Source organism: Meles meles, chromosome 7, assembly GCF_922984935.1.
Source record: "Meles meles chromosome 7, mMelMel3.1 paternal haplotype, whole genome shotgun sequence".
NCBI lineage: Eukaryota > Metazoa > Chordata > Mammalia > Carnivora > Mustelidae > Meles > Meles meles.
In genome coordinates, this window is record NC_060072.1 from 90,111,348 (window position 1) to 90,133,789 (window position 22,442).

Below are 22,442 nucleotides of genomic sequence, written 5' to 3' on the forward strand. Positions count from 1 at the left end.
GTCCTCAGAGTTTGACATTCCACGGTGCTGGCCCAGGAAACAGACAGAAGCTAAGAGAAGCCCTGACAGGGGCCTGCTCATGGCCGTGAGGACAGCACTGTGGAGAACCTGAGTAATGGGACATGGAAGGCAGGGCGTCATGGGAGAATGCTTCTCAGAGGGGATGAGTCCCTGGAGGAACCCTAGGGAAGGAGTCACAGAGGCCCTCCCACAGCTCGGTTGCAGGAAAAAAAAAAAGTTTCCCCAAAGAGTGGGTTCAGGTAACCAGACTGGAGTGCAAGAGGGAGGAGAGAAAGCAGGACCTGAGGCTCAGCTGCTGCCCCCACGCCCACCCCCACCCTCTGGCCCTGAGAACTATCCCAGCCTGGGCTGCTAGGCAATGGAGCTATTGTCCAGAGGTCTGTTGTTCTGAATTTCCTGCCAGGCAACCTGAGGACCAAGGTGGGGAATGGGGGCAGGGACCCAAGGTCTTTATTTCCTCCTGCTTTTATTCACCCATTCATTCATTCATCTATTCATTTGCTTATCAGGCACCAGCCTAAAAAGTCTGGGGAGATAGCTTTTTGGTTCCTTTTGCACCAGTTATGTACAAGTGGGAGCCTCCTTTGGCCAAGGCAAGGTGTATCCTGAAGGTCTCGATTGAACAGTGATCGTTAAGAGTCCTTCATCACTAATTCAGTGCATTGGTGGCTAACTATATACTGGGCACGTGCTAGAGAGAGCTGGGTCCCTAATGACCTTCACTGTATGTTGGGAGAGACAGAGGAGTAATGCCCTTTAGTCAAATACTTTAATAAGGATACTTATATCGTGCCAAAAAAGGCCTTGGGGCACCTGGGTGGCTCAGTGGGTTAAAGCCTCTGCCTTCGGCTCAGGTCACGATCCCAGGGTCCTGAGATCGAGCCCCACATCGGGCTCTCTGCTCTGCGGGGAGCCTGCTTCCTCCTCTCTCTCTGCGTGCCTCTCTGCCTAGTTGTGATTTCTCTCTGTCAAATAAATAAAATCTTTTTTTTTAAAAAAGGCCTTACAGGGGCGCCTGGATGGTTCAGTCCATTAAGCGTCCAACTCTTGATTTGGGCTCAGGTCAGGATCTCTGGGTCCTGGGACCGAGCCCCCCATCAGGCACCCTGCTCAGCAGCGTGTCTGCTTCTCCCTCTCCCTCTGTGATCTCTCTTGCTCTTACCCTTTCTCAAATAAATAAATAAAAATCTTTCAAATAATTTTTTGAAAAAGGCCCTATAAACATTAATTCCTTTAGTCTTCATAAGAAAAGTAGATGTCATAACCACCATTTTAACCAGATGAGGGTAAGAAACATGCCCAAGGTCACAGCGCTGGCAACTCCTTCTCCAGCTGTACACCAGTGTATCATACTTCACTGCTGTGATGAGGAGCAAGGAAAGTGGTATGTTGGGTTAACAGCCAAAAGACGGTCTTCTTGTGTGCCTGGGTGGCTCAGGCGCTAAGCGCCTGCCTTCGGCTCAGGTCATGATCCCAGTGTCCTGGGATCGAGTCCCGCATCAGGGTCCCTGCTCTGTGGGAAGCCTGCTTCTCCCTCTCCCACTCCCACTGCTTGTGTTCCCTCTCTCACTGTGTCTCTCTCTGTCAAATAAATTAATAAAAATCTTCAAAAAAAAAAAAAGAGAGAGAGAGAGACGGTCTTCAGGTTAGCAAACCAGTACTAGCTGGGCAAGGCCTAAGAGAAGGGGCTGAGGATGAGAGGAGCAGAGCACCAGCACTGGGTCCAAGTGTCCCCCAAGGAAGCAGGAGGATGGGGAAGGATGCTGAGGTGAGCTTCCTTACCCTCCACGTTGCCTGAAGTCTCTCTTGTCTGGGATGAAAACTTCTAAGTCTCCATTTTTCAGCCCCCTCCCCCTAGCCCCAGCTGCTCAGGAAAATCTAGGGCTCTGCTTATAAAGGAGATAATCCACACCACATGGGGTTGGACAAGAACGTTTGAATCTCTGCTACCCCGTATTACTAGAGAGTTCCATGTTAGGCACACACTAACATGCTAGCCCGGACACCCATCCCACCCATGGGTGAAGAGAAGGGCTCCTCTCCTCTCCTGCTCTCTTGATATGCAGGAGCAAAGACCTTCTATGCCTGGTACAGAAAAGCAAGTGACACAACACTGGGGAGGTCATGCAAAGTCATGCACAAAGCATAGTCCTCTGAGAGATGCTCTTCCTGTCTCCACCTCATCGGGGATAGGGCCAAGGCTTAGGCCATTCCCAACCTTCTCCACAATCACGGATCATGGTGTACAAGAAACGATCATTTGTGTACGGCAGGCGGGGGTCAATGAAAGGCTCAGCTTGAGACCAGAGGAGGTCAGGCCAGAGGCTATGGCTGCCTGAGGCCTCCGCTCAGACAGAGGGCTGATTGGCCCCAGGACATCTCACGAATACTTACAGCCTCTCCAGCATGGTGGCTGGGACGCTTTGGCTTGGGGACACCAGTCTGTTTTGGGGAGGTGAGAAGCTGCAGGAAGAACAGGAAGGAAATGGGTGCCAACAGCTAGAGCACAGCCCTCCTTACGGAGAAGGCTCAGGGATCAAGGACACCCATCAAGGGGAGCCATAAATACCTGGGTATCTAGGCACAGCCTGAGGTTAATCACCCGCCATAAAAGCAGCCACAGCCCACGGAGAGGCAGGACAGAGGATCCATCTCCTCAAAAGCGAGCTGCCCCAATGCCAGCCTTGCCCGGCCCCACCCTGCCTGCTGGGGTAGGAGGAAGTGAAAACCAGGTGTCACTGCCGGAGTCTCAATTTCCTCCTCTGATGTTAGGGGTTGGTCTCAATAGCCTCTGATATTTCTGACCTTCCCAAGAACATCCACAAGTTTTATGATTCGATAGATCATTCAGAGATTCTAAAGAATTTGGCTTCAGCCCCAAAATAATGAGGATTTTCCCCTGAAGGGGAGAGGTAATGACGATAAACTGGGTTTTTTTTTGTTTGTTTGTTTTGTTTTTATTTTTTTTTTTTTCTTGAGCAATGGCTGGATTCTCCCTGGGTACATAGACACACAAAGCTGGACTCCTGACCCCAGGACACACAGGAGGCAGGTGCTCTGCCAGAAGGAACAACCCCTCCCATGCCCACCCACCCCTGCCTGTGCACACACACAACCTCAACCTATACAAGCCATCCCAGGACCCATGCCACGCGTGCCTATGCAGCTAGTCATTCGTCCTTGCCCTGCACACACACACACACACACACACACACACACGTTGTCCTCACGTAAGTGTGTGCGCCCCTCACCTTGCCCACCCATCACAACCACATACATACCACTCTTCAGTGTACACCACCCCTCTATGCACAAGCAGCCGTATCATCCACACCCCAACACACAGATACACATAATTGCTCACAACTCCTGACTGCAAGCGACTGAGATCCAACTCACACGGGTTTCAGTGTAAGAGATCATTTATTTGCTCACACACCTGGGAGGACCAGGGGTGCATGTGACTTTGGCATGGCCAAAACGAGGGGCTCAGGGACGGCATCAGGACTGTCTTCCTCTGCTTTTCCAGTTTTTCTCCATGTTAGCTTCCTTCTGGGGCAGATCAGCACCGTGCTGCAGCAAGGATGACCACCAAAGGAGGACCTCTTCCCCAACCCTTCCAGCTGAAGCTGCAAGGCTGACTCTCATAGGGCTGGCTTAGGTCACGTGTTCATCCAGGAACCAATCGCTATGGCCAGGGGACCAGAAGACTGTAAATCTGGACTAGACCAGATCTCGCTCAAGGCCAGTCTCTGGAGAAGGGCGGTCAGCCCCACCCAACCCATATAATAGAAGGGAGCGGAGGGCGCCTGGGTGGCTCAGTGGTTTAAGCCGCTGCCTTCGGCTCAGGTCATGATCTCAGGGTCCTGGGATCGAGTCCCGCATCAGGCTCTCTGCTCGGCGCATCAGGCTCTCTGCTCGGCAGGGAGCCTGCTTCCCTCTCACTCTCTCTGCCTGCCTCTCTGCCTACTTGTGAACTCTCTCTGTCAAATAAATAAATAAAATCTTAAAAAAAAAAAAAAGAAGGGAGCGGAAACAGGTGATTCACCAAAAAAGGTGGAAGAGATGTCTGTCAGATGGATTAAAAACAGGTGTTCACTGCCTACACTAACCTGAATGTACACAGAGAAAGGCGTGGAAATCTAGAGGGCCACAGGGGTATAAAGATATGGGTGTGCACACTGAGCCCTTGTATAAATATAAATTCTGCTTGGCCAAAGCCTACCTTCTGTACCTTATCAATGAAATATTGATTTCAGAAAAAAAAGTGATCCAGACATATGCTACTAGGACTTCAAAGGTAGGGAAGAGCTGTTTTAAAATAGGTCTGGGCTAGGGGCGCCTGGGTGGATCAGTCGTTGGGCATCTGCCTTCCCCTCTGGTCATGGTCCTGAGAACCTGGGATCAAGCCCAGCGTCGGGCTCCCTGTTCAGCCTCCTTGTGTTCTCTCTCTCACTATGTCTCTGTCAAATAAATAAAGAAAGAAAATTTTTTTAAAAAATGGGTCTGGGCTAGGGGCTCCTGGGTAGCTCAGTTGGTTAAGCCTCTGCCTTCTGCCAAGGTCATGATCCCAGAGTCCTAGGATTGAGCCCCACATTAGGTTCCCTGCTCAGCGGGGAGTCTGCTTCTCTGGCCCTCTTTAACACCTCCCCCCACCTTGTGCTCTGTTTCTCTCTGACAAATAAACAAATAAAAATTTTTCTTTAAGCTTTTATTTATTTATTTGAGAGAGACAGAGATGAAGAGAACGCACACATGAGCAGGGAGAGGGGCAGAGGGAGAAGCTGACTCCCCCCTGAGCAAGGAGCCCATCGATACAGGGCTCCAATCCTAGGACCCTGGGATCATGACATGAGCCGAAGGCAGATACTTAATGACTGAGACACCCAGGCGCCCCACAAATAAAATCTTTAAAGGACAGGAAAAAATTATAATAAAATAGATTTGGGTTGACTGAGTTTTCACAAAACAAGAGTATGGATGAAAAGATCTAGAAATGCGAAGACTCACTGGACCAGAACCAGAATCCTATGGAATGAGCAGAAAGACCGGTGTGAGGAGGCAAGTGGGATGAGCGTTTCAAAGGCAAGACAGTTTATTCTGTATGTTGCAGAGTCCTGTGAAGGTGTGCGGCAGGAAGGTGTCAGGGTGAAAGCATGAGGTGAAAGCTTGAGCAAGAGAAAGTGAACTGTGTAGGCAGGTGAGATGGCAGAGGCCAGACGGAGAGGGGAGGGATGGGCGGTGGTGTGGGGCTCTTGCAGAAGGCTTCTGAGGAGCTGTGTGGTATGGCAGGAGCCGTGGGGTGGGAAGGCAGGCATCGAATAGAGCTTTGGTAAGAAGGAAGAACCGACAGGATGTGGAGGCTGATTGCAGGGCCAAGTCCAAGGTGAAGGGAAGCCAGGAGATGACTCAGCTGCACTTCCAGCAGCTCCCTGCTTCCCCCTAGCACCTTCTGCTCCTGCCAGATGGGTGCATGCACTTTGTGCATTTGTCACAGCCGCTGGACCTCCCCCTACCATCATGGTCAGCCTACCCACATCAGATCACGGCTCCTTGCAGAGAGGGCAGGTCCTCTAAGTGTCTGGTTCTGATCTCCGTGCCACCCTCCGCCTGGCAGGGCACCAACCCTGCGTGAGGGACGTGGAGTGAATGTGCAGACCCTCCCTGGAGCAGGTGCTTTATACCTGCCTCCTTACCACTGTTCATCCCAGGTGCACACAAACGCACACCTTACCTGCGGCCACAGCTCAAAGAGGCCGCCACGAAACCCTCCACTGTCCTTGGCAGCAGACGCAAGCGTGGGAGAGCCCATTTGCTCTCCACGGACCATGACGTGCTGGGAGAACTGGGCCTGACTCTTGTCTGACTTGGGGGGGGGGGGTGGGGGGGCTGGATACATGGAAGCCAAAGCAAGGAGATGCCTGGGACGGTGGTGGGGAGGGGGGAGATGAGAAGCCCGCGAGACAGACACACAGCCCCAGGACTGAGGAAGTGAGTCCTGGAGGAGAAGAGACTGGACCCCTAGGAGAAAGAAGGGACATTCATCTGCACAGCCCAGGAAAGACAGCTAGAATCAGCAGGAAGGAGCCCCAGAGAGACTTGTCCCTGGGAGCTAAGGCTTTCCAAAAGTTCGAGCCTCGTGCAAGTGGAATCGCATCATCTTCTGGGAAGTTGTGGCTTGTTCTGCGTGAGGATGGGCTCAAGCAGAAGGCCAAGGGGATTCTAGCGTCAGAGGGGCGTGTTCTGAGGGCCTACGGTGGGCACCAGGCACTGCACCTCCTTTAAACTCACAAAAACCTTCCCTGTCGGGCAGGGAAGGAAAAGTGCCCCCAAGTTCACTCAGCTGTGAGGAGAAGAACTGGAATCTGAACCCCGCAGATCCCTCACGGCTGGGACTGTCCCCACACGAGTTCCCCTGCCCAAGGCCGGGGGTGACGGAAAGCCACAGGAGAGTGAATGCAATCAGAAGAATTGGGGAGGGCGCCTGGATGGCTCAGTTGTTAAGCGTCTGCCTTCAGCTCGGGTCATGATCTCAGGATCCTGGGATCAAGCCCCTCTCAGGATCCTGGGATCAAGCCCCTCGTGGGGCTCCTTGCCCCCATGCTCAGCGGGGAGCTTGCTTCTCACTCTCCCCTCCCCTAGTTTGTGTTCCCTCTCTCGCTGTGTCTCTCTCTGTCAAATAAATAAATAATCTTTCCAAAAAAATTTTTAAAAAAAAGAAGAATTGGGGAGCTATTTCCTAGCATGTGAAGTTGGGCAAGGGATGGAATCTGTCTGAATGTTCCTTTTTCTCAGCTGAAGATGCAGACAATGGAAGCCAGCCAAGAGGGTTGAGGTGAACAGGAGATGGGGGACCAGGGCTTGGCAGCGGCAGGTCAGTCAGTGTTAGCTGGACCCTAGCCACCACTCCATGCTTGTCCCCCTACCTTTCCTAAAGCCTCCCTCCAGCAGCTTTCCCCACCGACCCCCCACCCCTGCCCTGGTCAGCAGCCCCTCCTCCCCATCCCACCCCCACCGGGAACTTCTGCTGACACCCGCTTTGACACAGTGGCCATGTAAGAATTTAAGTCCTGGTCACCCCCTTGCAGGATGGAACGGCGTCTCACTCATCTTTGTGCCCTCCACAGTGCCTGCCCAACCAACGGTAGTAGGTGCCCAGGTGGGAGAGAGTGCCAGCTGGCTCCGACGGGCTGAGGGTCACTCACTAGAGGGAGGTGGCAAACTCCGGCCCTAAGGAGGACTCTAGAAGAGTAAAGGGAGCATGCAAAAATCTGCCAACATGCAAAACAGAAGCTTGCAAATCCAATTCCTAGGGAGCCAGCCATGCAAACTGACCCCTGCCCAGGGAAACAGCTTGCCTTTGCCCGCTTCAACCCAGGGCTCCGTTCCCTACCAGCGGTGGTGGCCGTCATGGCAGTGGTGGGAATGATGGGGCTCATGGGGGCGGCTCTCACTTATGGGGTTCCCACTAACATCAAGGTGTCAGAGCTCTTGCCTACATTATTGGATATCCTCAAATACCCCATGAGGAGGGTTCCATTAAGCCCGTTTCACAGGTGTGGAAACGGAATGTCCTTCAGGACTTGACCTTGAGTCTGGAGTAAGTCCACAGCCTGAGCATGCTCTTTCCAGCGCTGCTCTCCCACAGAGTCAGGATCCAGTTACCTCCATCGAGGGAAGCCATCCTGTAGATAAGCCAGAAGAAATGGCCCAAAGATATTTTTTCCTCTTTTAGTTAGCAATTTGAAAAATTACATATTGTATTCATTTGACTAGTATTTGTTGAACCTCTAGATCACCCCTCCTACTGTATGGATTCTGACAGACTTAGGGGACCTCTCCCATGAAGTCAGGGACATTGTCTTTTTGTTGGCCAGATTTACAGCATTGGAAAATGCCTAGCAGGCACTCCACCAAACATAGGATGAATGAATTCACAAATGAGCAGCTCAGGGTCCAAGAAAGCCCTGCTACCTACCACTCGGTGACCAACCTACCTCCCAGATTCCCTGGTCTCTAAGGCTCAAGGTAACGCCAAAGCAGGACACAGCGACTCATTCATATGTCTTCAGGCAAATCTGCTGACCTGGAAGGTAGGAATGGGCTTGGAAGGTGGGGGCAATGGGGGGCTAGGCCAATTTAGCCTCAGGAAAGTATTAGGCAAGCTCCCAGGGCAACAAGTCGTGTTTCTGCCTTCCCAACAGAATTCCAGGCTAAGGCCATCAATTCCCCAAGGCCTGGAGCTGCCTCATCTCCTTCCTTGACTCCTCAGGTTTCCCAGGTGGTTCATCTCAGGAAACTAAGAGAAGCCTGGGTGGGCTGTGGAAGCAGCCTCCAGCCTCTAGGAGGCAGAGGAGAGAAAGTCCTTCCCAAGGAGAGGGCCATTTCCCTCCCACATCTGTGCTTCTGACTCAGAAGTGTCCAGCTACAGAAGTCGAACTCCCCAGGCTTCCTCCTAGATTCATGGGTCCATGGTTCCCATGGCTCCCATAACCAGCCACACTGACCCTCCATCCCCAGCTGCCCCCTCCCACCCACGGCTGGACCCTCTTCCTCATAGCAGCCAGCTCCAAAGAAAACTCTCTCTCTCTCTTCCTATGCAGGTCACCAGCCTAGGGACTCCTCTCTCTCTCTCTCTCTCTCTCTCTCTTTCTCTGTCCCTCCAGCCTGGCTCTACCCCAGGCACCTCCTTCAGGAAGCCCTCCAAGACCTCCCAAGCTTTCCTCCCAGCCCTCCAAGCCCACACTATGATTAGACAACATCGGCTCTGACCTGGTCTGCCAGAATGGGGTGTGGGTTCAGGCACCCCCAGGGGACTAGGAGTTCCCCTAAGACAGTAAAGACAACTTTTAATCCTTATGGAAACTATGAAATAAACATTATCTCCATTTTAGAGCTGAGGGAACAGTCTGGAGGTGAAGAAAAACTTGGAGCAGCTGGGAGAGGCCGAACTGGGCCCCGTCTGCCTCCCAAGCCATGTCCCTCCTCCCTGCCTCCCTCTCCCTCCAAGATCATACCAGATGTCAGGCACTCCCCACACCATAGACTTTTTATAATCCCATTCAATCTTCACACTTAAGCCTACAGGGAAAATACAGATAGCCTCATTTTAGACCTTTAGGATAGGGAAGCTTAGAAAGTTTCAAAATATTCCCTAAGGTCACAAAGCACTCAAGTGTCACAATCAGAATTCAATCCAACACTTCTAGCTCTGAAACCCAAAGTGAGGTTTCCCAGGCCCCTAGGTCTAGCCAGAGCCAAGCTGAGAGAGGCAGAGATAGCCATGTAGATTCTCCAGGCCAGCATGAAAGTCTTGACTCCAATCAGCCAGCACCTCTGATAAAGGAAGATGACTTCCAGAAGGGAAGCCCTGCCGAAGTGGCCCCTGCTGATCTGGGGAGACCCAGGAATTCCAGAACAGCTGAGAAGCTGACTGGCATAAGTGTCCTCCCAGCTCTCCATCCTTCCTCCTCACCCTGGGAGCTGCCACATGCTCAAGTCCTTTCACTTCTGCACTTCCTACTGCCACTCAGTGATCTTGGATTTGTGATTAAATGAAATGAAATGGCTCTGATACTTATTTTTAAACAATCCTTAGAACAACATAGAATAACTGAAAAACATAAATTTGGAAATCAAATCATATGTGTTCTAATCTCAGCTCAGTCTCCAAATTGCTGTGTGACACTGGACAAGTCACTTCCCCTCTCTGAGCAACACTTGTGTCTGTATAAAGAAGAAGCAGTACCATTTATTTCTGGAATTTCTTTAATTTCATTTAAATTAATTTGGTTTGAGGGCATCTGGGTGGTTCGGTCGGTTAAGCATCTGACTCTTGACTTCAGATCAGGTCATGGTCTCAGGGTCATGAGATGGAGCCCCAAGTTGGGCTCTGTGCTGAGCAGGGAGACTGCTTCTCCCTCTCCCTCTACCCCTCCCCACCCAATCAATCAATCAACCAATTTGGTTTTTAGAACTTTGAATTTCCCAGAGTTCCCTCTCTGTGATCATTTGTCTACAGCAGAGACAGCAGTGAACTTGAAATCATACTTGATTTGGGCTCTCAGCTTCTGTTCACTTGTCTGTCAAGCAAATTATGGGATGACAGTCGTTGTCAGAGCTTTTCTTGGCCCCGTGAAGTCCCTATATCAGACCCCTACTGTGATGAGAGAAAACCACAAACTCTTCTCCAAATCTCCTCCTTCTTCTTGTCCTTCACCTCCCTCCCTCCGTGAAAGGGCCCTGTGATGAAGCACATTCCCCTCTACACTCTGGAGTCACTCGTAGCTCCCTCCTACCACAGTACTAGCCAGTAGACGCGATAGCATCCTCTCCTTCACTGAGTATTGAAAGGGGAGAAAGGTTAGATTAGAAGAAGGACTGGCTCATCGAAGGAATCCTAGGAGTAGCAATGAGTGACTAGGGCAGGGGATGCTCCTTTGAAGGAGCTGCCGTGCTGGAACTCCCGCTCAGACTTCGATGGGGTCAGGCCTGCCCAGAAGCCAAGGAATGGAGGAGTGTGGGGGCAGTAGGCCTCGAGGGGGCAAGAGCACAGCATGGCTGGGACAATGGGGAAATGACCTCAGGGAAGGAGGTCTGGCAGGTTCTGAAAGTGGTGCTCTCAGATGGTCTGTAATTCCTAGCGGGGGCTGAGTCAGGCAGGGCAAGGTCAGGCCCCCAGAGGAATGCAATTAGAGGTGTAGGTCTATAGAACAGACTCCCTCACTAGGAATGGGCCCATCCAGGGTCATAAACCTTATCTCCCAACCTCCAGAGAGCAAAACTGGCTATCTCTGGGTTCCCAGGAACTCAGACTGAGTCAGAGCTGGGGGGCTGCCAGGATGGTAAGCCTGGGCAATGTGCCTCCTGGGTGTGGGTCCAACAGAAAATGAGACCAAAGGAGGTTGGGAGCAAAGGAAGAGAAGAGATGGATCGGGATGACTGGTCCCAGCAATGGCTAAGGGTGTCAAACTCCTACTAGCCAGCCTCTACTAGCCAGCCCCAAGCCAGAAATTTCCCCTCCCACACCCCCAACCCCAGCCAGGGAAGTTCTATCCCAGGACTGGACAGCACTGTCATCTCAGCCTTCTGCTACTGAGCTCTGGGGTTTGTGCCCAGCTGTTCCTGGAGCGTAATGGGTCCTCTCTCTCTGCCACCATTACCTATTTCTCTAGCTTTTTTTTTTTTTTTTTAAGATTTTATTTATTTGACAAAGAGATCACAAGTAGGCAGAGAGACAGGCAAAGAGAGAGGGAGAAGCAGGCTCCCCGCCGAGCAGAGAGCCCGATGCGGGGCTCGATCCCAGGACCCTGAGATCATGACCTGAGCCGAAGGCCGAGGCTTAACCCACTGAGCCATTCAGGCACCCCTGAGCGTCTGCTTTTGGCTTGGGTTGTGATTCCAGTGTCCTGGGATCAAGCCCCGCATCGGGCTCCCTGCTCAGCAGGAAGCCTGCTTCTCCCTCTCCCCCTTACCCTGCTTGTGTTCCTTCTCTCGCCTTCTCTCTCTGTCAAATGAGTAAATAAAGTCTTTTTTAAAAAATTGTATTTACTCATTTTAGAGACAGAGCCAGTGAGTGGGGGGAGGAGCAGAAGGAAAAAGACAAGCAGACTCCATGCTAAGCCCAGAGCCTGATGTGGGGCTCAATCCCAGGACCTTGAGATCATTATATCTCAGCCAAAATCAAGTCAGATGCTTAACCGACCGAGGCACCCAGGCACCTCTCCCTCGCTTTAAAAAACATATTGACTTGGGGCGCCTGGGTGGCTCAGTGGATTAAGCCGCTGTCTTTGGCTCAGGTCATGGTCTCAGGGTCCTGGGATCGAGCCCCGCATCGGGCTCTCTGCTCCGCAGGGAGCCTGCTTCCTCCTCTCTCTCTGCCTGCCTCTCTGCCTGCTTGTGCTCTCTGTCTGTCAAATAAATAAATAAAATCTTTAAAAAAAAAAAAAAAACATATTGACTTACACTTCCTCTTAGAGGACGGAAGCAGGACCCAAAATGCAAAGGACCCATGTTCTAGCTCCAGACCTGCTCTTCCCCCCCACGCCCATACCCTGAGCTGGGCTCCCAGTCCCTCAGAGGGAGGAGGCAGGAGGCGGTGTTGCCTTGCTCTTTGTGTCCCTGAGAAATTCTCTACCTCCCTGTGATGTTCCCTCCTCCTTCTTGCAGGCAGGTGAGATGGGTCCTGGAGACCTGCGGGTGTGAATGGGCCCTTTGCAGAGTGGAGGGGGAGCTGACGTCACCCGGCCTGAAGCTCCAAGACCCGTATGCATCCTCCCTTTGTCCCTCTGTCGTCCCCCTCTAACTCCCCCACTAGCTTTGCTCTAAGATGTCCTCTGGCCGGGCTCAGCCAGACTGATCCTCCATAAACACCACTTTGATCCAGTCACTCCCCAGTTCAGAGCCTCCCATTGCCTTCAGAATAAAGGTCAAACTCCTCCTCTGGCTGAGCTGAGCCCTGCCTGGCACTGGCTGCCTCCCTGCCCCAGCCCCCGGGCCCTGCCCTTCCCTCCCACAGTACCTCCCTGTCACCTGCACCTGCTGAAATCTTACCCCTCCTGCCGGCCCTGGCTCCAGCACACCCCATTCATTCTGCAAACATTTACTGAATGAAAATCACACACCGGGCATCTGCTCACACAGCCTGCCCCAGTCACCACTGCTGGAAGTCACCACTCCCACAGAGACCCCCCAAAATGAGCCTTTGTTTTACCCCTGGGTTGGGTCACCCTTGCCTGAGCACCTCCCTCATTGGAAACCTGATCCACAGGCGTCTAATATGCCTTGAACATGGGCCAGTGGGGCAGTCTCCCATATTTGTCTCATTTGGTCCTCACAATGACCTTGAGTGTTCAGCGTCATTACGGTAACTTGCCCAGCAACTAGCAACTGGGCCTTCAAACGGAGTCCCCAGATTTCAAGTCCAGGGTCCTCACACCAGCACCTACTGCAGGCTCAAAAGCCGGCTCCTGCCTTACACATTTCTGTTTTGCTCAGTCCCCAGCACAGAAATTGGTTCAATTCACGGAAGGAAGGAATGAATGCTTCTCTGATTCTATTCTATCCCAACGAGTCCTCGTCTCCCCTCTGATCCCATTCTATCCCAACGAGTCCTTGTCTCCCTTCTGATCCCTATTTCCTCTCCCCCCACATTCCTTTTTTCCTATGTCCTCCTCTCCTTCACCCTGGGCCCCCAGGATCCAGAAGATAAGGGAGAAAAGAGGCTGCGATTATTCTCATTGATACCAGGGATTGGATAGGCCTCGGGAAGTTCTCCACAGCCCAGAAACAGCCCCAAGGAGGTAATCCAGGTTGGGAGGACTCCTCCCTACACCCCACCACCCAGTTTGAAGACCAAATGAGTCCAAGACCTTATCTCCATCCCTCTCCAATTCCAGCAGGAAATAGGCGGGACAGGTGGGGAGCAGGCAGGGGCAACCAGATAACAGTGACGGGGTAGAAAGAAACCTAAATTAGGTGACTCACCACCTTGTGCCTTCCTAAGAATTGGGGGGGGGGGGTTGCTGCAAGCTTGAAATTCCAGCCCAGCCCTGGAGAGACACTTGCATGTCAGTAAGCTGGACAGGAGGAGAAGGAAGTGCTCTGTTTACCCCAAACTAAAGGGCAGCCATGGCAACAGAGGCCAGGGCCATCGGTGTATGGAGCAAAGGTCCCAGCCAGAGTAGGGCCCCGGATGCCAGCCTGCCAACTGGGCCAGCTTCCCAGACTATGCCAGTCAGGCCTTCTCTGGCCAAGCACCCCCTTGTGGCCAGCCAAAGCTCATCCTGAGAGCTGGGGAAGGGCAGCCCTGAGAAAGAAACCACCCATTTTACAGACTCACATGTGTTTTCATCCCCTCCCCTCCCCTTCCGGGTGCTTTCTCTCCAGAGACCAGACACAGACAGACAGATAATGAACCAGGGGGTAGCTCTTGGCCTCTGCTGGGGCAAGGAAGGAATGGGGAGCTGAGCCAGCTGCTGGGAGGGGCAGAGTGGAGGTGTCAGTCCAGGAAGGCTTCCTGGAGGAGGACAAGGCAGAACAGAAGGAGGGCGTCCCAGGCTAAGGAAAAGGCAGAAGAGGGTGTCTCCTCAGCTGCAAAGATATGTCATCACACTTCACCCTCTGCCAGGCACCAGACTCAAAAACTCCTGGAGTCTGAAGGGGCTCCCATGGCTGGCACCAGCTCCTTAATGCCCCCCCCTCACCTGTTGCCTGTATTCGTAGCCACCCGTAACTCCTTCTTGGAGGTGGCCCTCGCCGTGCTCAGGGCCAGGCCTTCCACACGCGCTCTCAACTCTACCCCCTGAGAGCTGGCTCCATGAAGCGGCTCCTCTCTCAATCCTGCTACCCCACGGCCACAGATTTCTCCCCTCTTCCTGTATCCATGTGCAAGTCTCTCCTCCTTAAAAAAAAAAAAAAGAAAAAAGAAAGAGGGAAGGGGAGAGAAAAGGGGAATCATCCTTGACTCTTGACACCTCTCTGTCCATAGCCAAGCCTCTCAAAAGAAGAGGCCGCATTCATCCTCAATTCACACCTCACCCTATTCTACCCCCTCCAGCCACCAGCCATGGAAATCTTTAAAACCACTAATGATCAGGGGTGCCTGGGTGGCTCAATTGGTTGAGCTTCTGACCCTTGGTTTTGACTTAGATCATGATCTCAGGGTCTTGAGACTGGGCCCCAAGTCGTGCTCTGTGCTCCTGGGGAAGTCTGCTTGAGATTCTCCCTCTCCTTCTGCCCTCCAACCCTCCCCCCACATTCGCATGCTCGCTCTCGCTGTCTCTTTCAAATAGATAAAGGAAATCTTTAAAAAAAAAAAAAAGCACTAACGATCAACTAATAGCTGAATGTGGTGGACTCTCTTCAAGCTCCTCTTACTTGACCTACTTATAATATTGGACTGGACAACACTGACCTCTTCATCTTTCTTGAAAGACTATTTCTTTGGCCTCCTGACATCTCCTTCTACTTTCAGTCTCTCAGGACATTCCTTTGCAGTCTTCATTCTTGAATCCTCTCTATCTGACCCCTGCCTGTATCTGTCAGCCTTTATCTTTTTGGTGGGCCACACACACTCATTTGGCACAATCACAGATCGCCAGCATCTCCCATATAACTCAAGAGGCAGGAAATCCATCCACATGTAGTCAGGAAATCAGGAAATCCATCCACAGAGGCCAGACGGAGAGCCTTGGCTTTAACCTCTTTTCTTCTGGTCAATCTCACCCACTTCCGGGATGATGGCTCCCAGACTCTCAGGAGAGCTGCAGAACCATGTCTCCAAATGCCACCTTGGATCTCACCCAAGTCTCAAAATTAGTAGGCTTCAAACTGAAATCATTCTATAATACCACCTTCCTGGCCTCACTTCCTTTCATAATTCCCATCTGATGGACAACATCACCCCTTCCAAAATGAGAAACCTAGGAGTCACCTGAAGAACTGAGGTACTATACTCTGCTTCATGTGGTTGTTATGAAGCTAAATCATGATATATATAAAGCATGTAGAATTGTGCCTGCCACATCACAGGTGCTCAATGATTGCTAGTCCTCATTGTTGGTATTCTTACTTCTTCATTCCCCATACATCCAATTGGACACCAAGACCAGCCAACTCTAACTTCTAAATTTCCCTTGAATCTATGTTCTTCCCTGTATTTCCACTGATTCTCCTCCCTTAATTGAGGCATTCATTATCACTTATCTAGATGGTTGCAGTAATCTCCAATCTTGTCCCTTCATACTTTTCCAAGACATCTAGCTAGAGTAGTCTTGCCAAAAAGCACAATGATCATGATGCTGTCTTGCTCCAAGCTTCAATGTCTCTCCAGATTCTGAAACAGTACCCAGTTGCCTTTGGTGCACCCCTGGGGAACTTGTTATAAATGGAGACCCAGGGGTGCCTGGGTGGCACAGTCCATTAAACGTCTGACTCCTGGTTTTGGCCCAGGTTGTGATTTCAGGGTTATGAGATTGAGCCTCGCATCAGGTTCCATGCTTAGCAAGGAGTTGGCTTGAGATTCTCTCTCTCCCTCTCCTTCTGCCCCTCCCACTCATGCTTTCTCTCTCTAAAAAAAATTTTTAAATCTTTAAAAATTTTTAAAAATGGAGGCCCAGACCCCAATACCAAAAAGTATTATTCTGCAAATGGGGGTGCCACGTGGACACCTGCATTTACAATGTGTTCCCCAGTGTACCTGGTGCAAAATAAAGTTGAGAACCAGGGAAGTGCAAACTCTTCATAGCCTTCGAGGCCCTCCTTGACCTGGATCTCACTGACCTTTCCCACTTCACCTTCTGCCTCTTACATTTTTCTGCTACCTCTTGGTTCCCCATATATTTAAGAAATATCTATTGATCACCTAATAAGTGCAGGCACCAAAAACCCAATGATGAGCCAAATAGACATGGCCCCCAAGCTTACAATCTAGTTAGAAAGATAGCAACCTAATAATCTCAATAAATACAGTAAATATAATAAAGCAATAAACATAATCTAATAAAGCAATAAATATAAACTGCTATAAATTATTTTAATAAAAGAAACATGATTCTATAAGAGTATATCACAAAAGAACATGACTTAAATTTGAAAGAATTAAGGAACAGTACTTGAACTGAACTATGAAGTATAACTTAATAGAAAAGGCTGCAGTAAGGAAAAAGAATGATCTAGATATAGGGCATTGCATGTGCAAAGGTCCTGGATGAGTAGGATGTTTCCATATATTATCTGTTCCAGTTATTATCTCTCACCACTTCTATTCAGCATCATACTGGAGGTGTTAGTGAGTGGAATGAGTCAAGAAAAATAAATAAAAGTCATAGAGATCACAAAAGAAGAAATAAAGCTGTCTATCTACAAATGAAATAATAGTCTATGTAGAAAATCCTAAAGAATATACAAAAAGTCACTAGAACTAATAAAAGAATTTAGCAAGTTTGCAGGATAAATGATCAACATTTAAAAATCAGTTATATTTCTATATACTAACAATGAGTGATCAGAAATTGAAATTGAAAGCACAAAATCATTTATAATCAGATTTAAAACATAAAATATCTTCTAATCAAATAAAATATGTACAAGATTTTTGTGCTGAAAACCACAAAACATTAATAAGAGAAATTAAAGGAGAGCTATATGAATGGAGAGATATACCAAGTTCATGGATTGGAAGACTTGATACTGTTACAATGCTAATTCTCTCTCTGAACTGATCTGTAATTTAATGCAGTCCCAATCAAAATCTCAGTACACTTTTAAATAAAAATTGACAAAATTATTCTAAAAATTTATACAAAAAGGCAAAGGGCCTAGAGTAGCTAAAACAATTTTGAAAAAGAAGAAGAAATTTGGATTCATACCACCTAGTCTCAAAAATTTCCATAAAGTTACAATAATTGAGACAATGAGGTATCAGCCTAAGGACAAATATATACATCAATAGAACATAAGAGAGTCCAGAAAGAGATTCACACAATGGTGCCAAGGTAAGTCACTGGAGAAAGGATAGTCTTTTCAACAAATACTGCTAGAACAATTGGACATCCTCATGGGGAGGGGGAAATGAACTTCAATCCGTCATAGCAAGAATCAACTCAACACATATAATCTAAAACTGTACAACCTCTAGAAGGAAATAGAAGAAAAACGGGACTCGATCCCAGGACGCTGAGATTATGACCTGAGCTGAAGGCAGAGGCTTTAACCCACTGAGCCACTCAGCCACCCCAAAACTTCAACTGTTCTAATAACATTGTTAAGAAAATACAAAGATAAGCCACAGATTGGGAGAAAGTATCTTCCAAACACATTAACTCTAATGAATCACAAGCCAAAATGTAAAATGTAAAACCATAAAACTTCTAGAAAAAAAAATAGGAAAGATCTTTGTGACTTTTTAAGATAGGCAAAGACTTCTCAAATACAGCATCAAACCATGATTCATAAAATAGAAACTTAATAAATCAGACTTCTTTTTTTTTTAAGAGTTTATTTATTTATTTGACAGAGCTCACAAGTAGGCAGAGAGGCAGGCAGAGAGAGGAGAAAGCAGGCTCCCCGAGGAGCAGGGATCCTGACACTGGGCTCGATCCCAGGACCCTGGGATCATGACCCAAGCCGAAGGCAGAGGCTTAACCCACTGAGCCACCCAGGTGCCCCAAATCAGACTTCTTCAAAATTAATAACTTCTCTTCAAAAGTCAAGGTCAAGAAAATGGAAAGGCAACCATAGACCAAGAGAAAAATAGTTGAAAATCTAAATCCAGACCTATAGGAAACTCTCAAATTTTAATAATAATAAAATAGAATGGGTAAAAATGAATAAAGATTTGAATAGATATTTCATCAAAGAAGAGATACAGATAACAACAGAAATCCAGGAGCAGAGGCCCAACATCATCAATCATTAGGAATCACAAATTAAAGCCAATGAAATAACACTAAGCAATCACCAGAAACTCTAACATTACAAAAAGTTGTTTAAAAAAAGGACAGACGATACAAAATGTGTACAGGATCCAAAGCCACTAAACTCTAAAACATCACGGTGGGAATACAAAATGATACAACTACTTTAGAAAATACTTTGGCCTTTCTTATGAAGTTAAACACATACTTATACAACCTTCTAGTTCCATTCCTGGGTATTTTATCCAAGAGAAAGGAAAATGTGTCCACACGGAGACCTATCAGCATCAAGTTTATAACAGCTTTATTCATAATTCATTCTAAAAACTGAAAACAGGTTAAATATCCAGGTACTAGTGTATGGATAAACAAATTATGGTACCTCCATAGGGTGAAACGCTATACAGCAGTAAAAAGGAACAAACAACTGTATTCCTTTGTCAAAACGCAAAGAATTCCATCCCTTAAAAAAGTGAATGTTACCATATGCAAATTATACCTAAAAAAAAAATCTGGGGTGCCTGGGTGGCTCAGTTGGTTAAGCCATGGCCTTCAGCTCAGACTGTGATCCTGGAGTTCTGGGATGGAGTCCCACATCGGGCTCCTTGCTCGGCAGGGAGCCTGCTTCTCTCTCTCCCTCTGCCTGCCACTCTGCCTGCTTGTGCTCTCTCTTATTCTGTCAAATAAATAAATAAAATCTTTTTTTAAAAATCTGAATTGTTAAAAATTACGGGAAAAAAATTGATGCAGGAAGATCACAGTTCAGCCTGAGATCTGATAACTTTGTGGTGTTTTCAGCTTTATTTTGTTTTTAAGCAATCTCTATGCCCAACATGAGGTTCAAACTCACAACCCCAAGATCAAGAGTCGCATGCTGAACCTACTGAGCCAGCCAGGCACCCCAGATCTGACAGGTTTAAGATTAATTTGAAAGCTCCGAGAGGGGATACTATCCCACGACCAGCAGGTGACACATACCTGAAATTTAGAGGAGAGGACTGCGTTAGATTCTGTTCGATCTGGAAAGTCTTCTCCTCGACCTCCTCGTCTCCATGGCAAGTTCTTACTCATTTTCTGAAGCTCTCTCCAAGCATTCCCTCCTCCGTGTCCCCAGTCCTTCAACTGCGAGACTATGAATGCTGTGAGAGCAGCAAGCTTTGCTGGCTTTTCCTCGTGGTGCCCCCAGAGACTGGAACATGTCTGCATCGAGCAGGTGCCCTACAAATGGTTGGTGAATGGATGAAGCACTCTCTCCTCTCATAGTACCTTAGAACTTTTCATAGCACCTCTCACACTGTATTTTGTTTCTTCGGATATCTGTCCCCTCTAATAATGATCTCCTTGTTATTATTTATTTGTGTTTATCTTTGTGTTCCCAGCTCACAATGGAGCCGAACCAAACTAGAGGCTTGAACCTCCCTGCTGATGGAGAGCTGAGGAGAAGGAGGCAGGGGAGAACCCGTGAAAAACACCTGCTATGCTCCAGGCCCCATTAGCAGCTGCAGTTTTTTTCCTGCAGCAACCGATGAGGAAACCAAAGCTCCGAGAAGCTAACTTGGGCACCGCATGGGATCGAGGTCACTCGGAGACAAACAGCAAAGCTAGGACACAAACTCAGGTCTGTCTGATTCCAAAATCTATGCTCTCTTCCCACCCTCTCTTTTCCTTGAGATCCTTAACTCCATGATTTTCAGCACCTTCAGCTACCCTCAATGCCACCACCTGCTCTGACCCAAGCTCTAATACCCCCTCTCTCACAAGCCACATCTCATGCTCCCTTGTTTTCTAGACAGCTGCTTCCATCCATCTTGCCAGCTCCCAGCCCCTGGGCTCCTCCTCCTCCAGGGAGCTCTCCTGGATGCCTTTGCTTCTCCGCTTGGCCCTGCCCAGTGGTCTGGAGTTCTGGCAAAGTTTTAAGCTTAGATTTCTTCCCTCCTGAGTTTCCACAGCTCCTTCCCTCTGTCTCTCAGTGAGAGATCCCCAGGATAGAGACTGTCTCTTGTGTACACAGTCTCATCACAGGGCTGCGCTGTGTAAACTCTGCATAACCTCTGCCAGGACCTCAAACATTTTACACGTCCTTTCCCGCCTCGCAGGGTAGACCTTGTATCCCACCGCATGTGTCGCAGTCTCCTCTGCCTCTGTCCCCTCTTCACGCTGGTTGAGAGGCAAGAGTATGTAGGGGCGACATATGTCAAGTCCCAGCTCCACCACCTACTCATCCTATATTACCTCTCAGCTTTCAGATCAAATGTCCCTTCCCACAGGACCTCAGGCTAGGTTAGTCCTGCTGCGGATCTTCTCGAAGCAGCTGCTATGGGCTTGCAATTTTCCCTGGACTTGGCCTGGCATCGCACCAGCCCCTTTATTGTTGCCGCTGGTTTAATCATTGACCGGCCTTGCATCCTCAGCAAGCCTTTCAGCAACCTCCTTACCCGTAACGGCACATCATACCCTTTTCTCCTTTCCTTTCCCAGAAGTTTACCCTCTGCCTCCACTTGGTCAGTAACCACTCTCACTCCCCAGCCCTTCACCACCTGCCCTCCATCTCCATCACTATCTGGACGTGCTCTTGTCCTCAGCCTTCCTGATCACTCTCTGTATCTGCCCCATGGACAGCTCCTCCTTGAAACTCCTTCTCCTTGGCTTTCATGACCTCTCTCTCGGGGTCTCTTCCTAGGAAATGGCAAGCGTCTGGACCTCCTCCCCGCTCTCCTCTCTTTTCCTTCTGTCTTTTCCTCCTCTTCTTGCCTTAGCTCTTTGCCCGTTTCTTTGCTCTGATCCTTTTACATAGGCCATCTTATCTATGGGTTTTCCCCCAAATCTTTTAGGTAGGGGCTCCAGACGGGGTCCCCACATCTGGCTATGCAGGTTGCTCAGTGCAAAGGCCAAGGAGATAAGGATGAGGCTGACTTTTTCCAGTCTGTGCAAAGGTCCTGAGGACTAGCCTTAGCCTTGTGAGTTGCAGCCCCTAGCCCCTGCCTCTCCCAAGCTGCAGCCTTGTTATCCTGCTCACAGGATAGCTCCCCCAGATGCTGCTAGTAGAACTGCCAAGCCCAAAGCCAAAGTGAGAGAGACCAATAGAAACATGGCCACTGACAGGTTGTTTTTTTCGTTTTTGTTTTTTTTTTTACAATTTTATTTATTTATTTGACACACAGAGAGAGATCACAAGTAGGCAGAGAGGCAGGCAAAGAGAGAGGAAGGAAAGCAGGCTCCCTGCTGAGCAGAAAGCCCAATGCAGGGCTTGATCCCAGGACCCTAAGATCATGACCTGAGCGGAAGGCAGAAGCTTAACACACTGAGCCTCCCAGGCGCCCCAACAGGATGGTTTTGAGACAGGTTCTCATCCACTCGGCTTTTCCATTTTACCTCCTTTTCCATAGACTCCTAGTCATAGCGATCCCTGCCCTGTGCCCAGACTGAAAGGAAAGAGTGATGAGCAGGGAGAGGAAGACTAGAGAGCAGTGAGGGCAAAGTAAGGGGACGGGGAGGAAGAGGAGTAGATGGGACAAACCAGACAAGAGAGGAAATCTGCTGGCTTCTCAGCTGTCAAGGCTTGCCCCGCAGAGTATTTCAATGAATCCTCATGAAAGCTCTTGGAGGAGACATAGCTATTATTTTTATTACCAAGGACACGAAGACTGGTGCATTTGCCCAAGACTCCCCAGCCAGTAGTAGGACCTTCAACCCAGGTCTTTTGACACCAAAGGCCATGTTCATCCCCTTGGCCCACCCACTTCTCAGTAGATTGGAAAGAGGTAGTAGGCTGAGGGATGGCATCGAGGTATCAGGGTTGCACCTGAGGAAAGACCAGGAGCACCAGGGTCAGAAGGGGAAGAGCTCATAAGAGCAGGAGAGGGCATCCCTGGTGGCTGAGAGCTGACTTCACCAGATAAGGCTGTAGGGGGGCCCAGGGAGCAAAGGGGGCTCTGGAGAAGGGCCAGATGGTCTGGAATCCTCTCTGAGCTTCAGCCCTGAAGTTTTCTGGGGAACCATATGCTG

The 22,442-nt window shown here is 49.3% G+C and overlaps 1 long non-coding RNA gene across 3 annotated transcripts; it reads right to left on the bottom strand.

The window, feature by feature from the left end:
- Positions 1-3,991: 3,991 nt before the first annotated feature.
- Positions 3,992-20,762, bottom strand: LOC123945835. 3 transcript variants are annotated; one of them, XR_006819505.1, is made up of 8 exons: positions 20,670-20,762; positions 19,416-19,655; positions 14,226-14,422; positions 8,019-8,107; positions 7,610-7,706; positions 7,128-7,263; positions 5,555-5,648; positions 3,992-4,484 (listed from the first exon to the last, which is right to left on the bottom strand). It is a non-coding gene; the product is annotated as an uncharacterized LOC123945835 (long non-coding RNA). The 3 variants fall into 3 exon arrangements; XR_006819503.1 differs by lacking the exon at positions 3,992-4,484 and having other exon boundaries at positions 4,879-5,648; XR_006819504.1 differs by lacking the exons at positions 3,992-4,484; positions 14,226-14,422 and having other exon boundaries at positions 4,879-5,648.
- Between the last annotated feature and the right edge of the window lie 1,680 nt (positions 20,763-22,442).